We start from the raw sequence: 19419 nt of genomic DNA, 5'->3' as shown, positions 1-19419 counted from the left end.
ATGAGCTAAAAAAGAGAATTGCTAAGTTTTTAAGCAAAGTTAAAAGAAACAAGAAGCAAATAATTACTGAGTCTGAGTATTAAAGAATTACATCATTTCTCTACACTTTCTTGACTGAAAAATATTTCCAGAGAAGGAAATAATTCCAGGGTAAATACTCCAGCAAAGTTCTAAGACTTTTTCTTGTGCACTCTAAAATATTCAGGGCGGTGCCTATTAGACACTTTCATCTTGATAGCAGATTCCATGTCATAGTTGCTTTCCTGTCACTGGGATAAAATACTGGATATCCACCACTTCATAAGGAGACATATATTTTAGCTTATGGGTTTAGTGATTTTAGCCCATGGTTGATTGATGGTGAGGTTGAATTTTCCATTAGGATTTGTAGTGCGGGACGATTCGCTCAGTGGGAAACAGAGGGAAAAGAGGGGCTGGGAATTAGAATGCACCCTTACAGGTCATAGGCTTAGTAATCCCTCTCTTCTGACCTGGCCCTTCATTCTAAGAGAACTTTCAGTGTATAGGGGATTAATGCACTGAAGAATCTAGTACCCCATGGCAGAATCACCTTTCAAAGTCCTCTGTCTTTGACTATTTAGAGAACTTTCTAGATCTAAACCATAACACCTTAAATATATGAACTCGAAATATATATGGTTCTACAAAGGTCTAGTTTTCAGATACTTTTGAAAATGTCTAGAAAGTGGTGTCTCAACAGGAAAAGAATTTTAGATAGGGCCTTGTCTAAAAGAATGAACAACAGTCTAATTTATAGAAAGTTTACAGTTTTAGTAAGGGAATTGGAACAAGTTGGACCTTGAAAAGAAACAGAGACTTCTCTAAAGCAAAGAAGAGGACACTGGGATTCAACTTTCTACAGGTAAAAAAGATGTATTAGGAAACCTACTAAGCTATTTTAGTTTTCATGAAAAAGAAAAGAGTTCTCACAGGGCAGAATGAAAAGCTATGAATCACAGTGGATGAGAGAATAACTGGAAGCACAATGCAGTCCTAATAAAGGCAAGTTCCTTGAGGGAGCAGAGACAAGGGGAACTAAAACTGGGCTTGATTGCATTGCAGAGTTGATAAGAACTAGTGACCATTGTATGCCTGTGCTTCGAGCTGGATAATCTACGGCAATTATTCTGCATTGCCATCTCACCAGTGTATATTATGCATGGAGGTGGGTGGGGAAGATAACTCCTTGCATATTATGTAACCTGTTGGGAAGACGAAAATCACCAAGGTGAGAAGGCATGTGTGGTATTCAATTATTATAATTGTCCCAAAGGAATCCATGTCTTTGTGAAGTGTGTACAGAGCTAATGCTCTGATCTGGGCTGTGTAACCTGCTTTACTCTATGCAGCATTGGTGCATGTCACACAAGCAAACAAGAAAAAGCACCTATGAATTAGGGTTTGCCTTTTCTTGAAACATTTTTACCCACCCACTGAAAAAGCCTGAACTAGCTTTCTCATGAATAAGAAAGTGTGTAGACAGAAGTGCCAGCCCTCACTCTCTGAAATGAAGCGCGATACATACATGAGCACAGCTGACATCAATTAAAGCGATGCCTCGGTATCCCAGATGAGCCCAGATAAAACTGCTGAGCCACCACATCACAAGCTAATATAAAGGTGTCATTGTAGGCACTAAGTCTGGGGGCAGTTTATGATGTAGCAATGGAAAATAGACATATGCTAGCTCAGCGTGCCTGCAGACCCTGCAGGTTGTCCTCCGCTTACTTCAAAAGAGACGATTTCCCAAATATTTAACTAATTCTTTCACCTGTACATGTCATAACCTATGGCCTCTTCATGGAAGATTGAAAAGCAAGAACTGCACTTGGTTCATTTTATATTATTAGCATCTGAGAGAGCTTCAACATGGAGCAAAAGCATAACATGCATAAATGTCAAAGGTTTCTTCATACACACAATACTAAAATAATTTATTTCAGGACAACCAGGTTTTTCATTACCTTATATGATTCATATTTAAATAATATGGTAGGTAATAGCTTGCACATTTGATTGCAAACCACAGAATGTCTCAAACAAGAGATATTTTCTTCTCAAACCCGTATCTCTTTCTAGCTATTGTTTTAATCCCAAGGATGTGTCCTAAGGGAACTTTGACTAAACACAAAAAGAATAACTATTTTTGAAATCCACTGATTGAGCAATTAAAAGTATATTGGAATTAACAAGAGGTGCCCTTATTAGAATCGTCTATATCTGTGACAAAGGACACATACTCCAGGAAGAAATTCCTTCTGCAAGGCTCCTAGGGCTCACAGAGGCTTTCCAGAGCTCACACTTTTCCACTCTTCCACTGTGAGCTCTGGTACTGAAAGATCAGAACCACAGTAGCTAAGCTCTGGTCAGCTGAAATCAGGTTTAACTCTTGACTATAACTCTATACTCAGAATTATAAAATACTGATGAAAGCAATGGAAGAGAAAATGAAAAAACCTCTCCTGTTCATGGATCGGAAGAATTAATACTTTCTAAATGCTCAAGCCACTGAACATGACTTATAGACTTAATTCAATCCCACACAAAATGCCAATGGCACTCCTAATAAAAGTAGAGAAACTGTCCTAAAATTCAAATTCAACTGGAAGTACAAAGAATTCAAAGAGCCAAAGCAATCTTGGACAGAAGCGAACAAAGCTGGAGGCATCAGAACTATAATAACCAAGTCAGTATACTACTGGCATGAAAACACATAGACCAGTGAACCCAAGCAGAGATTCCAAAAATAAACCCACACATCAACCACCAGCTGATTCTCTACAAAGAAGCCAAATGCATGCATTGGAGAATGCACAGCCTCACCTTAAATGAAGCAAGCAAACTAGATATCCACATGCAGAAGATTAAAACGGAACCCCTGCATGTCACTCTATAAAAATCAAGTGAAGATGAATCACCGACCCAAATGTAAGAACTGAAACTCTGAAACTATTTGAAAAGCATATGGGAAGCATGTTTAGACTGGCCCATTGAAAGCTCTGAAGCAGTGGGCTGGCGAGATAGCTCAGTGGACTAAGCACCTGCTTAGGTAAGCACAGAGACCTGGGTTCCATCTCCTGTATGGCATGCAGTGCCAGCCCCACCCCCAGGGGTGGCTACGGAGTCCAGGCGTGGTGGTGGTCACCTGTAATCCCAGTGCTGGGGAGGCTGAAAAGAGGAGTATCATTAGGAGTCCAAGCTGCATACTGAGAACCTATACCAAATACAAGGAAGGAAGGAAGGAAGGAAGGAAGGAAGGAAGGAAGGAAGGAAGGGAGGGAGGGAGGGAGGGAGAAGGAAAGAAAGTTGTGTAACAAAAGTTGCAATATTTCATTCTACATTGAAGTCAAAGTTACCTTTTATACCTTAGATCAGTCACTGGTTCCTTGTTTAGTTTTCCTCCCCTATTCTGTACAATTTACCCCCCCCTTTCCTGAGAACTTTATTACAATAAATTAACTTCAAAAGAATCTTAAATTAGTGCTAATAGGAAACAAAACATACTAGCAAACCAGCCATTAATTAGCTCAAGAGCTTAGATCTCAGTGTCCTTCAAGATTTCTATCTTTTCTAATGTACTGTACTCTCTAAAACGACTCCATTGTTGTTTGTTTTCCAAAGTTAGCACCCCTTCTTCATGATCATATAATACATGTCTTAGCATTTGAAACACTTAAGCTCCTTGCTAATCTTCCCATGTATACTATGGGCAATGAGAAAGAGATAATTATATCTATGAAAGAAGGGCATTTTCATATGAATGGCAATAATAGTAGTTAATGAAAAAATTGAATAAGGAAGAAAATTATTTAGAGTTTTTGAAAAGATAGTTTAAATAACAAGTAAAAGAACAAAGATGAAATATATTTCATTAAAATATTAATCTAACCCAGAAAAATGCAAAATATTTGCTAAAGTTTTAACAATAACCTTTTCAAAATAATAATTTTAGTGTCTGTCGAGAGAAGTTAATGTTTGTCAAATTTATTTACCTGTGTTACCTCCCTAGAGTCACCTTACATATATTTGATGGCTATTGCTATACCCACATTTTGTAGTTGGAAAAGTGTATTTTCACTATGACAATTCTGAAGAACAAATTAATAAGATTTAATTGGAATCACAAAACCTTCTGAAACTTTATATGCTGATTTGATGATCATAAATTTCTTCAGTTTTTCTGTCACAAAACTTAATTATTTTTCCATCTATTTTGAAATTTAATTATAAATTTAAAATTTATAATTACATCATATAGTAATTAGAGTTATCAATTATTTTCTGTTAGTTTTTAAAATCCTTTATTCCAAGTTCTCCTGGCTCTTAATGTTTGTTGAGATATCTGCTGTTATTCAGAAAGATTCACCTTTGTAAGTGTAATGCTTGATCCCTTGTGTCAACTTGAGAGGTTAAAAGCTTAAATTGGACCAGCAGTTCCGCACCCAAGGAAGCCCCACCCTAGGTTGTGGAGGTCCCTCCCTTGAGTGACTCATCACTTACAAGATGAAAACAGGAACCAAAGAAGGAGGGAGCATTCCATTTCCTAGGAGGAGCTCCAGCCCGTCTTTGCTGTCAGCTTGGATATTGTCTCCTGGCTTCTAGAGCAGACTCTTTGTCTTCTGCCTTGAATCCTTCAGCCTTCTGGTGTAGACTCAACAGTCCTCCATCACATACCCATCAGCCTCCTGATATGAACCTGCCCCGAGCACTGCAGTGAGCTCCAGACCGTGGACTGAATCCTTCAGTCTCCAGTGTGCAGATGCTTTCTGCACGCTTTCTCATCCAGCTCTGTGGCTGATCGTTGTAAGCCAATCTTGTAATTTCTTATCCATTTGGACATCTTTTGTTATACCTTTTCCTCTAGTAAAACCCTGACTGATAGAGGAAGTTAGTTGATTTTTTGATCTAGCAGTTTTTAGAATTTCTCTTTGTTCTGACTTTCTGGAATTTTGACTATGATGTGTCACTTGGATTCCCTTCCCTGTGATAAGATATCAATATAGTATAATCTTATGTCACTAAATACCCATTCAATTATATTGAAATATTTAATAAACTTGGCATAGACACACTTTACATCAGTAACATAAAGATTATTATAGTGCTTAGTAATTGGAATATTTGGCTTTTCTTTAGCTTATTTTACCAAAAACGGCTCCCCTAATCATTCTCTAACATTGCCACTTTGGGTCCTGGTCCACCAGTACGAATGTTCTAGAATATGACAGTGAGCTGTAGCCATAGCTATTATAGGGAAGTGGAATTCTTCAACTGTCTAAATGGAAGGTTGGGAAGACAACTTCATGTGGAACTTGAGATAATCAGAGTTAGAAAGAGAACACAGAGAAAATAAAAGGGAAAGTATGAAAGTAAAGAGGTATGAGTACAGGTAAAAAAGAGAAGAGGATGAAGAGAAAGGCAAACAAATGAAGAAGCTTTTAAGGCAGTTGTTAATTTTCCTACTTCAAAGCTAAGGGAAGAAACTCTCCTAAAATCCAATAACTTGCCATTAATAGAACTGTGATTTGAATAATTCTAAATTATGATGCTCTTTACCTTTTCTTTTACATCAAGCTGCTTCCTTTCCTGCTACACTGCATCAACCCTTGCACTCTTGGCACACAGTATGTAAAGTAATCATCACATTTGCCCTAACTGGACCTGGAGAGTGACTCATTTTTCTTTATTTTGAACCTGCAAGACCCTATGCCTGGTGCCTTTGTTTCCTTAACCTGTGACTCATCACCAGACCCTTCCATTTATCCATGCAAAATTTCTACAAGTTATGTTCAGCACCTTGAAAGGGGATAGTGTGTCAAAATAGTTTTCAACCCATATTCTTTTCTTTTCTTTTTTTTTTTTTTTTTTTTTTTTTTTTGGCAGAACCGGGGATTGAACTCAGACACTTGGGCTTGCCAGGCAAGCACTTATTCTACTGAGCCATCTCCCCAGCCCCTCAACCCATATTCTGATTTGTATATCATTCACAACTGCCTTGAGTTTTATACCATCAGTAAATTTTATAGTTTTTCATTTTTTCTGGTCGTTTATGAAAACACTAAATGGGATAAATCAAAGCAAGTATTGCAAAGTCCCTCTAAGTTTTCCTCAATTTGTAAGCTGACAATGTCTTACACATTACTAACCCATAAAGTCATGCAAACATATTTATAGTATTTATTTATATTTTGTATAAGTTAAATAAAGAGCATCCTACTAATTATCTTATGGAAGTGTAGCCTCATCATGTGACCTTATCGTCCCATACGAAATCAAATTTCAAGTTCCTTATGATGGTCAAACTGAGACTACACTATGCACGTGGAGCTGGATTATTTTATTTTATTTTTCTTAAATATCAATAAAATGTCCATCATCAAAATATTTTTCATCATGAAAAGTGACATTAAACATAAGTTTAGTTGCTTCTCAGCTGTTTTTGTATGATGTGGTTTAATAATTGGGGGCCCTACATAATGTCTTATGCTTTTTTACTCTAGTTTTGCTGTTTCAGACATAGAGCCAAAAATATGTGCCTACGGCAAAAATCCCTGCAGTTAGCATCAATAGCTTTCTTTACTATGAAATTATAAGCGCCTTAAAATTGATATAAAATTGTCTCTCCAAGAAAGATGTATAAGTGTGTTGCCAAATTTATTAAGATATAGAAGAGTACTACACATTCTCTCTTGTTTGTGCTCTCTAGGGCATGTGCTAAGAAATGCAGCCATGTACTTGATGATCCAACTGTCATTTCTACCTCACTCCACAAGATTTTCTGAGACAAAGTCTCCCTGTGAAGTTGAAATTGGCCTTAAACATGCTATATAGCCTAGACTGGCCATTCTTTTCATTTTAATCTTTTCTGTGAGTGAAAATGTCTCAGCCTTTTAAACTAGTAGCATTGCTTGGGCAGTATCGTCTAAGTCAAGAGAGCTACTGCTCAGAAAACTGAACATCCTGCTTGATTATAGATAAATTTAAATGATAGCTCAGCCACAATAGGTGAGTTTGTTTCTATCAAGTCTGATATAGAAGTTTCTTTGCTTGATTATATTCTACTTCTTTTATTTGCTTCCTATTTATTATTGGTTAGTATATTCTTAGTGTAGCCTGCAGCAATTTTAATCTATGCTGTTTCACAGTATTTTTGCAAAAGAAAATTTGTGGTCACAAATTTGTGCAGTTAAGTCTAACAATTGCAAGCAAATAAAAACATATGCTTGGTAATAAATGAATCCATCTTTAGTGATAGCAATTCACATGAAATAAGAGGTTTTAAAATATATAAGGATAGAAAATAAATCTGTATCAGTGTCCCTAGACAGCTGGATATAAAGGACTCCAAGATGTGATTGTACTATGGGAAAGAACAAGTTGTAAGATATGTGTGTGAGATGACTAGGCGTTTACTCTGAGGTTCATTTCATCATTATCCTAGGCAACAGGATAATTTATATGAGGAGTAAGAATATTAAAAAGTATAGGCATGAGGACAGGCAAGACAACAATATCTAAATCTAAATATGTAGCTAGGAAAATAACTGTGTGAATATCTATATCTGCAAAATTAAACATGAAGTCTTAAGTAGAAGAAATGAACCTATGTATATGCAAATGGAGACCTCATTTTTTTTTAATCTTAAAGAATGGATCTTAGTGAGAAAGACAAAATAGCAATATATGCCTCTTACAGTTGTTGAGATGAACTTTAAAAAACAGGTAAATCTGTAGTCTATTATATAGTGTTCCCAGCTTGAAGGCAGAGCATTATATAAGGTCTCTCTTTTTTGTTCATAACACATATCATGGAATGCTTAAATATAGCTAATTAACAAAAGCATCACTTCACAGAGTTCATGTGACATAGTGTCTGCATTGGTCTGCTTTCCATTACTGGGGAAAAACACCTGCCATCCACAACTTAAATGAGGAGGCATTTTATTAAACTAGAGCAAACCTCTTTACCAATTTTTTAAGAAGTTTAAATATTAGGAATTTGAGGTCACACTGACATCACAAATCCACTACCTTTGTCTTAATTGATAGAATTCATGCTGTTAATTTTAAAATGAAAGTGGGTAGCAGTAGAGTATGAGGAGAGGTTGATTTTGCCTGTGGTTCAGAGGGCTAGCTCCAAAGCGGAAACTTCATGGGGCAAGTGTTTGGGGAGGGAAGGCTGTTCGCCTTATGCTGGCCATCACCTCCTGACCACACCAGCCTTTGACAACCACCACTATGCTTTATTTTTCTAAAATTGACTTTTTCAGGTGCCACTTTTGAAGGAGATCATATAGCATTTGCTTTTTGGGTCTGAACTGTTTCACTGAACATCATGTCCTTTTAACATTGTCCTCTAGGTCTATCCATGTTGTCACAAATAGTAGCATTTATTGTTTTCATAGATCAATAGTTCTTACTTCTTCATGGACCAATTTTCTTTAATCATCATTGATGGATGCTTGGGTCATTTGCAGTTCTTGATTATTGGGAACCATGCTTAAATAAACATGGGGGTGCAGATTTCTTTGATATACTGATTTCCTTTCCATCCCATATACAAGCAAGAGGGCAATTGCTAACTCACGTGTTAGTTTAAGTTACTTACATTTTGAATTTAAGTTCATCTTAAGAATTCAATTACCACTTATTGTCCACCTGTGTGAGGCTGCAATGGAAAACATTCAAAGTTTCCAGATGAATTTTAATAACAAATATTCACTAATTCTCATAGAGGGAAATGATTGATTAATGTAATGATTTGCTTTAGATTTTCTTTTCTCTTATATAAAATATCAACCCCTAAGAAAGTTTGTCCTCAAAGTTTTAAAAAGAAAAATCTTTGGTGTCTGAAATGCTTTCAGAGAGCTTTGATGAAGCTCTGTGATCTACCTTTGTCTCTGAACCGTGACCCAGGGATATCAGGCGGGCCGTTAGGACATCCGGGGCCGAACACAGGCACCTCTTTCCTGTTATTAATGATGAAATCATCTCTGTGACTGAATCTTCAGTGTACAGATTCATATATCCATTCTCTCTATAATTCATTTGCATTTTATTAAACTAGAATAAACCTCTGTGCCATTTTTTAGAGAAGGGTTAAAGATTGGGAAATTGGAGCCAAACTGACATTTCAAATCTACCGCTTGTCGGTGAGGTGATAGCACTCAACCTGTCAATTTTAAAGTGAAACTGGGTAGCAGTAGATTAGCATAATTTCAAAGATAATTATAAATATTAAGAGGAAATGAATGCTGAATTCCTCTGTAAAATAAACAAAAGCACCAATCTGTACATGCTGTTGCTCTCATATACTTATTGAGAGGGTTTCTTTTAAGTTACAGTATGCACAACTGACAATTGAAATGGTTGGCAGCATGAAAACCATGAACCTAAAAAGACTTATGTCTGTGCTTGCCTTTACTGGTTTCTTGAATTATTGCACTCTAATACTGATTTACTTCATAGTATTCTAGCTGCATACTCTGACTTTTGAATTGTTTACTTACTGTGGCATCCTTTCTAATTTACTCTTGAGAAAATTTTCTATTTATGTACTTATTACCTACATTCAGAGAATATATCTTTACAAAAGTTCAAAGACAAGTGTCTACTTTCTTCAGAACTGAAGAAAACTTTTGAACTCAATGCACTACAAAATTTCAAATTGCTTCTTTACATAATAAAACATTCCATTCAGAAACAATGCTTTACATAAAATACACAGGAGGTGTATTCTGAGCTTTCAAAATTTTTCTTTATCTCTTTTCTATTCTCATAACCTAGTCTTCTATTAAATACAGGGTACTGTTCTGTTGTGCCTATCTCTCAAAAATATCTAAACACTCATTTCTCTTTAGGTAATGCCATTTTATAACAATTTTTTTCTTTATACTTACACAAAAATTAATAAAAAGACAAGAATTGTTATGAAAATTGGACCAGAAACTATGTTGCAATAATTCATAATTAAATAAGTTGTAAACTGTCTTCCAGTTTTTTAAATATAATTTTATTTGTAATGTTTATGACCTATTTCCCTTCAATAACATACTCTTTTCTGATGGAACTGTAGCCATCAATAAATAGACATATCAGAAATTCAGATTGACAAATAAGTGATTGAAAATTGGAAAGAGAAATGTAAGTAGGAAATGCAACGAAGAACAGCAGCAGGGCCAACGCAGAAAAAGAGTCAGAGAATGTCTGTGTAAAGAGGCCATGTTTGGTTTTAGATTCATAGTGAAGAGGCAGGAAGCCATGGCAGAGGCAAGACTTTGACATGGAAATACAATGTGTGAAGTTGCTAGGGCAACAAATCTTTCAGTAGAGAAAGATAGCAGCTGGAGGCATGAAATAAGTCAAGGAAAGATGAGACGAGATGAGGCGAAGAAGGAAGAGAGAACTTCAGTAAGAAGAGAGAGTGGAAGTATTATTCTAAGAGAATCAAAGATGAGAAAGGAGAAAGCATAGCTTTTTCTCCACCGCTTGTGTTCCTTACCACTTTGTGAATTAATTCCGATGTTGCCCATGTATTGTTTACACAAAGTTTTAGGAAATCTATTATTGCTCCAAATTTTTATGGGAGAAAAATCAGACTTACTATACATTTAGTAAATGAAGAAGCAAAGATTCAGAGCAGATTGTGTTGCCTAAAAGTACATAATTCAGTTTTAAATTATATTCTTTTTATTTTAAGGAGAATATAATTAATAAAAAACATTAGAAATAATACAGACTTTCAGTAAACAAGATGATAGGAATTCAACAGTTGTTGCTATGTTGCATATTAATATCTTCAAAGTAGCTGCTCAGATTTTTCAGGTTTAATGTAGCCCACTGCCTGCCAAGGTTATAAAAAGTAAACTGAATTAAAGCGACTGCACTCTGGTGCAGGGGCTGGGGGTTCGATCGCTGTGCCTGAGGTGCTGGTCCCATCCCTGAGGAGCGTTGAGATGGAAATTGAGACTGGGCCTGGTAGAGTGTGCCTGTAATCCCAGCTCTTAGGAGACTGTAAACAGGCAGATCACTACGAGTCCGATCTGGTAGTGATCCCTGTACACCCATGGACCCTTCCCTATAATACAAAAGAAGAAGAAGAAAAAGAAAAAGAAGAAGAGGAAGAGGAAGAGAGAAAAAGCTGAACTATGAAAGTTTAACACCTTTCTCCATGACCACTCCAAATATAACAGAATTGAATTAGTTTTAGTTGTGGCTACTTATGACCCTCTATTTGCTTATACATATGCACATATACCTTAATACTGGACAAACTTACTGAATTCACAGAGCTGAACATATGCTTTGTACCTTCATCATAACCAAACTAAGCACTTGCAAAAATTTGTAAATTAATAAACACTAATTGAATAATGAATGAATATTTTGATTAATCTGTGAATTAGTGAAAGCTGTGACATTCTGTAGCACATGTAATACCAAATAACAAAAGTTTGTTTGAATGTCCTTTCCTTCAAGACTTTAAATGATCTTTGGAGGCCATATTCAAAGTACCTTGGTATCATTTTTTGTTTAATGTTCACTGCTTTTATACCATTTTACAATGACAATTTATGGTATTATATAGTACTTTTCAATAATTTTTTTCACAATCTGTATAAGAGGCATTTTTTTTTACAATTTCTCAGTGCATTTTCTTTGGTTTTTATTTCCCCAGAATAATTTTGTAAGCTCCCTGTCATAGAGAGAACTTGAATCTATAACATTACATCATGACTCTCTATGGTTGCAAAGGATACAATGCCAGAATATTGTGGAGAGAAGCATTTTAGGTAAAGCTTATAACCATTATTTTAATATGGCAAATGCAAAATAAAAGTCATGGTGATTTTACTTGCAATATTATAAACTTCGAGGAATGCATAAAAATTTTTTCTAAAAGTTAAAAATCAATACTATTCTTTTGCCCTTCTTACTCATGTTTCCATTTCATTTTCACCACATAAATTACTTATAATTCATATATTTTATGATGGTGAGTCTTAATGGTCATGTCATAATAGTTCCAAATATACAAAAGTATGTACACTTAAGATAGGTATAAAGATTAAAATGGAGTTTAAAAAAGAGCCTGTGAACTAAAAGTTCTATGTCTTGAGCTTATTTTTTCTGGATTGGATGAGTAGTACATACCCTGAACTGTCCACTTGATTGCCTTGAATGATGCCCAGGGAATTACTGAGGCACACTTCTGGGTGTGCCTGCATGGGTCCTGAGGGCAAGGCCTTAGACTCCATGACCATTTGACTCCTTCTTCTCTGGAACTGTTCCCCTGTTCTGTTTCCAGACAGTTATAAAGGAAGTGGCAGTCTCCTGTCAAGACCCTCTGCCTTGGGGCCAGCCAACTACGACTGAGACCTCAGAAACTGTGACCCAACTGAACCTCCTGGCCCCTGTGTCTGCCTAAGCAGGCACTTTAATCCGCTGAGCTATTTGGCCAGCCCTTAAAGGAGTAATTTGAAGGCAACATTATGCAATACAGCAACCATTGCCAAACTCTTATTACTATTATTATTATTTTATTTATTTATTGCAGAACTGGGGATTGAACTCAGCCCCTTGCACATGCCAGGAAAAAACTTATTCTACTAAGCTATCTCCCCAGCCCCTCAAACTCTTATTATTTTGTTTCATGAAATTCTGTATCATTATCATCATAACATTTTTTTCTAATTTGTATTCTCTTTAAAAATAAAAAATAAGCAAAACAAATAAATAAAATCCTCAAAGAATCAGTAGTTTCTTTTTTTATGAGCAGAATATATTTATTGAGGAAAAGAAAAATGCTGTCCAAAAGAGGGACAGGAGGGGGGCCCGAGTGGGTTGTCCCCCCACATCAGTAATTTCTATGAATACCCAAGTGAGCACGCATCAACATGGCACTGAAGAGCTATGAAGAACACAAGGAATGACTGAGTAGCTGCCTTATAGCCAACCATGGATGGACTGAAACCTCTGAAATTCATTCACTCCAATGAACCTTTCCTCCTTTAAGTTGCAGACGTTGAGCATCATTTCCTAGCAAAGAGGGAAAGTGAGTAAGAAAGACCGATTGGTAGTAATTACCAAGAAAGATTGAGATAACTACAATCTGCTTATTAAATGGTCAAGATGACCATGCTGTAAAAGCCACAAAAATAAAAATCGCTAATAGAACTATGAGAAAGTGGCATGAGAACCAAGTTTATTTCACGTTAATGCTAATAGGAGAAGGTAAGGGACCATAGAAATGTTATATACGTCGTTTATATTGAGTCTCATCCAATGGACTTTCTAGATGAGGAAAGAGGGAGCAGAACAACAAAGTGACATAAAAATCATGAGGTCAGAAAAGTAGCCATTATTTTAAAGATCATTGTATGTTATTCGTACTTATGTTTACAAGAAACTGAGGTGAGGGTTCAGAATGGAGATGCTAACCCAGGAAACACATGAATTGTGAACTTCCTCTTTGAACATGTTTATACACAGCAGTTGTGTTGAACTAATTTTGAAGCAAAGCTAGAGTGAGAAACAATGACTTTTGACATTGGACACTGAAATTCTTTAGATAAGAACTGATAAACACCACAATCAAGCAGAGATAATAGAAAGCAGAGAAATAAAAGTGAGTAACCTGAGATATCTATGGTCGCTCTGAGAAAGAGGCATGGAGGACCTCAGTACATTTGTCCAGGCAAGAGAGTTCAGAGAAGGAACTAGTTTTTCAAGTGCAGGGTACAGATGCTAAATCAAAACACATTTATAGAGTAAAATAATGTCAACAAAATATATTTTCTCTATATATCATGCTATACACTTAGACAGAGGTAATACATAATAAAATTTAAGTCCCGAGGCCTGCCTCCCAAATAGCTTGTGCTTCTGTTTTTCAGTTTTCAAAGAAATTAAAGTAAACATGAGGGGAGTCATTCTCTAGCTTGCTTTCCACACACCATAAATCAGAAATTGCAGCCTGACAGTGAATGTCTGGAAAACATAGATACAAAAGAGCTCTTCCTTCTTTCTCCTCCCCTTTGAATAAGATGGGAGACCAAAGAGACATTTCCAGCAACAACTGCCGAAGTTTCAGTCACTGCTGAGTTAGGGCAATGGCTGAGTTCCTCCAACCAAAGCAAAATGGCAGCATTTAAATGACCTGACACATTAGATCTTTCCAGCTGTTCTTTAAAAGTAAAGCATTAATCAGGGGATAAACAGGGTATTGTCACCCTGACAAAATTTTAGAAGACTACATCAGAGAAATCTCCTGAAATTACACTTTGTGAATACAAAGTAGGGCCTGACATTTTCCTAAAAAGGATAATATGTCTCCAGAAATCCTTGGCTGTTTCTTCTTTAAAATCTTTAAAGAAGAACATTCTCCTGATTAATGACCTGATTCCGCAGGAAATTTTAGTATTCAAGTCTCCCTTGAAATAAGTGTGTTAGGTAAGATCTGAAAGCACTTTTACTCCCAGAAGTGACTTTTTATGTTTTTTAATTTTTTAGAGCTATCTTTAAACATCTCTTTCTTCTATTTTTATTGCTGTTTTAGTTTGGGTCCTTAATGGCCTCATTACTTAAATTACAGTTTGCTAGATGATTCCTTCACACTTTTTCTTTCCTTCCTTCATTTTCTGCATACCATGTGCAGATTTAATAACAGTCACTCACCATCACTTTTGTGGTAGAGGACTTTCTCTTGCTCTAGGATACATTCCCATCCTTATTTGGCTTCCAGATTTTCTGAAATCTATTACTAAAGGGCCATCCCTGCTTTGTGGGTCCATATGTGGCCTCTCTTTTAGCTAAGGGTGCATGGTGCTGTCCTGCTTTTACAGTTTGAATTCTTATATCTGCTACAATTCATTTAGGTTTCTGTCTGTTATACTTTTGTTGATTTTATTCCCCATTATTTTCCCAGAACAACTTTTACCTTTACCATCTATTAAGTATATAGTTTCATGACACATGCAAGATCCTGAACTTGATCCCTGGTAACAAAAAAACAAAAAACAAAAACAACATCAACAACAAAAAAAAAACTATATACTATGTCCCAATTTTTTTATTTTTTTTCAAATGTTTTATTTTTGCAACAAAAGTATTTTTCATTTCAAGTACTGTTAATAAATGTGGCCTAGAAATTCATATGGATGCATAAAAACATTGAAGGAGGACTTTTCTCTGGAGACAGCCGCAGGATTTCATCAGGGAAATACGAGGGTTTTAACAGATTGCATGAAGTTTATGTTCAACATGGAATGCAAAAGGAATTTTCAAGGCTAGGTCTTTGTAAGCCTGAACTGTACAAGAAGGGATTCTGGTATCCATATTATTAAATATCACTATCTTCAGAGCATTTGTGCTCCTATTTCTCTTTCCTTTCAGTATTCCTGAGTCTGTTTCTCAGTCTGTATTGAACTCACCAGTTTAGGATTCACTTGTCTGTCTTTCTTCTATGGGAGGAAAGACCCAACTATTATCAGTTGCATTGCTGTCTAGAGATAAAGTGATTTTTCATAAATTGCAATTATGAAAAAGCAAAAAATATAAGCCAATCGACATACATCTCCAAGATAAAACTTTAAGAAATAATAGTATGCAACGTGTCAATTATTGAAACTGTCATACCAATTTGATTTGAACCTGTCTCATTGCTATTTGTCTCTCAATAAAATTATGGGAAAAAAAAAGAAATGATAATAATTACAGGTGCTTCTCAAGTTACAATAGAGTTATGTGCAACCAGCCTCATTAAAAGTTGAAAATACTGTAAGCCTAAAACAAATTTAATTCACCTAACCTAACAAATATCATAGCTCAATAATGCAGAGCATTGTAGAATACTGGACATTTACCCTTGTGATCATGTAGCTGATTAGAAAGGTGTGTCTCAAGCTACTGTCTGGCTTCACAAGAGAATACTGTAGCTTCCTAGCTGAAACGGAGATCACACATAAATATTCAAAGCATTATGGTTTATGCATTTGCATCATTGTAAGTCAATAAATAATAAGTTGATCCTTCATAAACCATCATCCATACTGATTTCCTAAGCCTAAAACATTAATATCAGAATAATAGTCAAAAATGAAGATTCTTAGATCTTGTTTCAGATAATCTGAATGGGATTCTTATCAGCACACTAAGCCAAGGAAAAATATTTAAATTGTAAAGGAAGAAACATAGCTTTCATCATTCACACATGCCACTGTTTTTCTAGGAAAAATAAAAGAGTTTATAGATCAATAGTTGACATTCAATAAGAGAGGTTAGAAACTTTGATACAAGTTCAACCATAGAGATACCAGTTTCCTTTCTCTGAGCCAATAGAAAATGGAATATTAAGTAGCTATCATGCATGGGAAATAAAACAAATAAGGAACCACATATGAACAAAGTGGAAACTGTAACTATTTCTTGCCCTGTGGAAAATGTTGATCGCTATTGTATTTCTTACAGCTGAAGAAGTCTAGAAAGCCCGAAATAAGACAAGTTCCAGACAAGGCAGATTTCATTCTGAGCCCCATTCTTTTGACCTACCATGGCTGTCTTCCTGCTAAACATTCACAGGACATTTTCACTGAGGGCTTCTGCAGAGAGAAAGGGAAAGAGAGGAGAGTGGGGAGGAGGGCAAAGGAGAAGGATAAGGACGAGAGGAGATGAAAGGTCTCTCTTCTTTTTTTTATGAAACCATTAATCTTAAAGAAATTTACAGGGATAGTGAACCTTAGAGAGCTTTCAGTGATGCAAATAGCCATTTCTATACATGCCACAAGTTTGCCACTACTAGATTAAGAAAATATCCTTATGATCTCGTTTAACTTTAATTAACTTCTTTAGGCCTTATCACCAAAGGGAGTGAAATATTGAGATTAAAGTTGGATCAATGAGGAGGAGCGCAACTCTGTACATAACAACTATTAAAATCATCCCACATGGAAGTGAGAGCAGTGCTCTATGTTCATGGACATAGAAACATTCTCTCTGAATCGATAAATAGATTACTTGCTACCAAAATGAAAATCTCTGTAGGCTTTATGTTTGTATATACTGCAATGTAGTCTTGAAAAACTGAGCCTATCATTTATAATGTATATTCTATATATTTATATTTGTATAATTTTATATTATATAAAATATAATGAGTCAAAAATTATCTTGATATTATTATTATATTTTTTGACTGAACCAGGGATTGAACTCAGGCACTTGTGCTTGCCAGGGAAATGCTTATTCCACTGAGCCATCTCCCTGGCCTTATCTTGATATTATTGATTAATGATGAAGTGACCAGTTTTGTTCAGATTATAAGTGTCTGTGAAATTATATTTACTGAATAATATGATATTATGTAGAAATAGATGAAGACAATGGAGCAGAAACCTTCCTAGAAAGAGATCTAACAAACAGACACTTGCTATAAAACAGAAGTGATTTTACAGATAGCAGAGAGATGCAGGGATTTTCTTTAATTAATGCCAAAAGAGTTGGATATCTAATACACTGGAAAAAATATAGGAAAGAAAATGGGTTCTGCATCACAGAAAAGCACAGACATATTCCAGGGAGATCAAATGATCTAAATGTGGAAGGAAACTTTATAGGGCACTTAGAAGGTAAGAAAGATCTTCATCATCTTGGTAAATGAGGATTTCTTAAAGCACAAAGTACTCATCAAAATGAAAAGATTAATACATTGAAATATATCGGATTTAATTGCATAATTGAATTAGATCTATAATTGAAATTATTAAACTGAAGAATTTCTACTCATCAAAAGTCAGCGTTAACTTGTCAAAATACAAATTATCATGTACAAGAGTTTTACACATATAATGAACAAAAGCTTAGTATTCAAAATTCATCGCTTCTTGGCCTTTTGGCTAAGATTAAGTGTAGTATTCAAAGTTCATTTTGATCTCCTCTAAATTTTTGGTAAGAAAAAGTTAACCCCAAAGTTTAAATGGGCCAAATTTGAACACGCATACTGAAAAGAGGAAATACAAAAGGAAATATTTTAATAAACATGATGAAAGATGATCAATATCACTGATGATTGAATATATGTTAGTTAAAACCACAGTAGGATACAATTGCAGATCCCTTGGACTGGCAAAAGTTGAAAAAGCAGATAATAGCAAGTGTTGATGAGCACCTGGAAGGAGAATAAATATACTGACTACCAGAAAGTCAGAAGTAGAAAATACAAGAATTAGAGATCCCATTCAAGGCAGCTATTCCCCTCCTGGGTATTTTTCCATAGTTGATAACATCACACCGCAGTAATATATGTGCACCCATGTTTATAGCAGTGCAATTTGTCATAGCTAATCCTTAAAACAAACTAGATGCCCATCAACTGAAGAATGTATAAAGAAGTGGTATTTTTTACACAATGGAGTATTATTCAGCTATAAAACTGGATAAATTTGAGTCTTTTGTCAGTAAATGGGTGCAACTAGAAAACATACTCTTAAGTGAAATAAATCAGACTCACATGTGCAAACATCATATTGTCTCCTTACTGTGAGAACTTGAAAGAGAAAAATGGAATGTGAAGGGTACAATAGACACTGAAGAAAGGGAATGAACTTATTCAAAAGTAAAGAGTTACTGAGTTGAGAAGAAGGACAGGAGAGGGAGTGGGAAAAAGGTATTTATCTATGTATATAAACAGGATGGTTTGGACAACTGTACTGTGCATTTCTGCTGATCTATGGAAAGAAGCAGTTAATGCTTTAATTTGTTTCATCTCCTTTTTTCAATTGTACTTTTTCTCTTCTTAATTTCTTATATATTTCTTTCTTTTTTTCTTTCTTCCAATTTTACAGGCATATATCTGGTAATATGAACAGCTGATTGGAAGACAACACTATTATTACAACAAATACTGTGAAATTCATATTACTTTGTTAAGTGAAAATCTCCATCTCTTGTTTTATTTCTGTTTTAATCTTAATTTGTACTCTTTAAAAACTAAAAAAACAAATAATTAAAGTAGGGAATACATTTCATATGCCTAACACTAAGCACAATCCCCAGGGAAACTTGTGCGCAGGAAGGCCTACAACCACGTCCATGGCAGCATTGGCCTTAATGGCAAAACAATAAGCCAACCACTGGGAACAACTCACATAGCTATCAGAGGTTAAAAAAAAAAAAGACGAATAAATCCTGTTAAAACAAACAGCAAAATTAGCAAGAGTACTGCCACAAAAGGTGGCTAGCAAGAAAAGAATGAGACAAAAGACACACACATAAGGAAGTGGTTCTGAAGCCTGATATTGTTGCATTTTTAATTTGGGCTGTGATTCCATTAGTTTACATATATATGTACACACATATGTAATATGCTTTTACGTAAGTATATCATATGGATTTTCATATATA

General features: G+C 35.4%; 2 pseudogenes; one reads left to right on the top strand and one right to left on the bottom strand.

Annotated features, from left to right (window-relative positions):
- Positions 1-19419, bottom strand: part of LOC101576821 — a 59753-nt pseudogene that overhangs the window by 23445 nt on the left and 16889 nt on the right.
- Positions 17893-17985, top strand: LOC111812734 (annotated as a pseudogene).

The sequence above is a fragment of the Octodon degus genome, unplaced genomic scaffold (genome assembly GCF_000260255.1).
Source record: "Octodon degus isolate 3935 unplaced genomic scaffold, OctDeg1.0 scaffold00139, whole genome shotgun sequence".
Lineage (NCBI taxonomy): Eukaryota > Metazoa > Chordata > Mammalia > Rodentia > Octodontidae > Octodon > Octodon degus.
The sequence above is the reverse complement of the archived record's forward strand: the minus strand, read 5'-3'. Positions and strand labels throughout refer to the sequence as shown.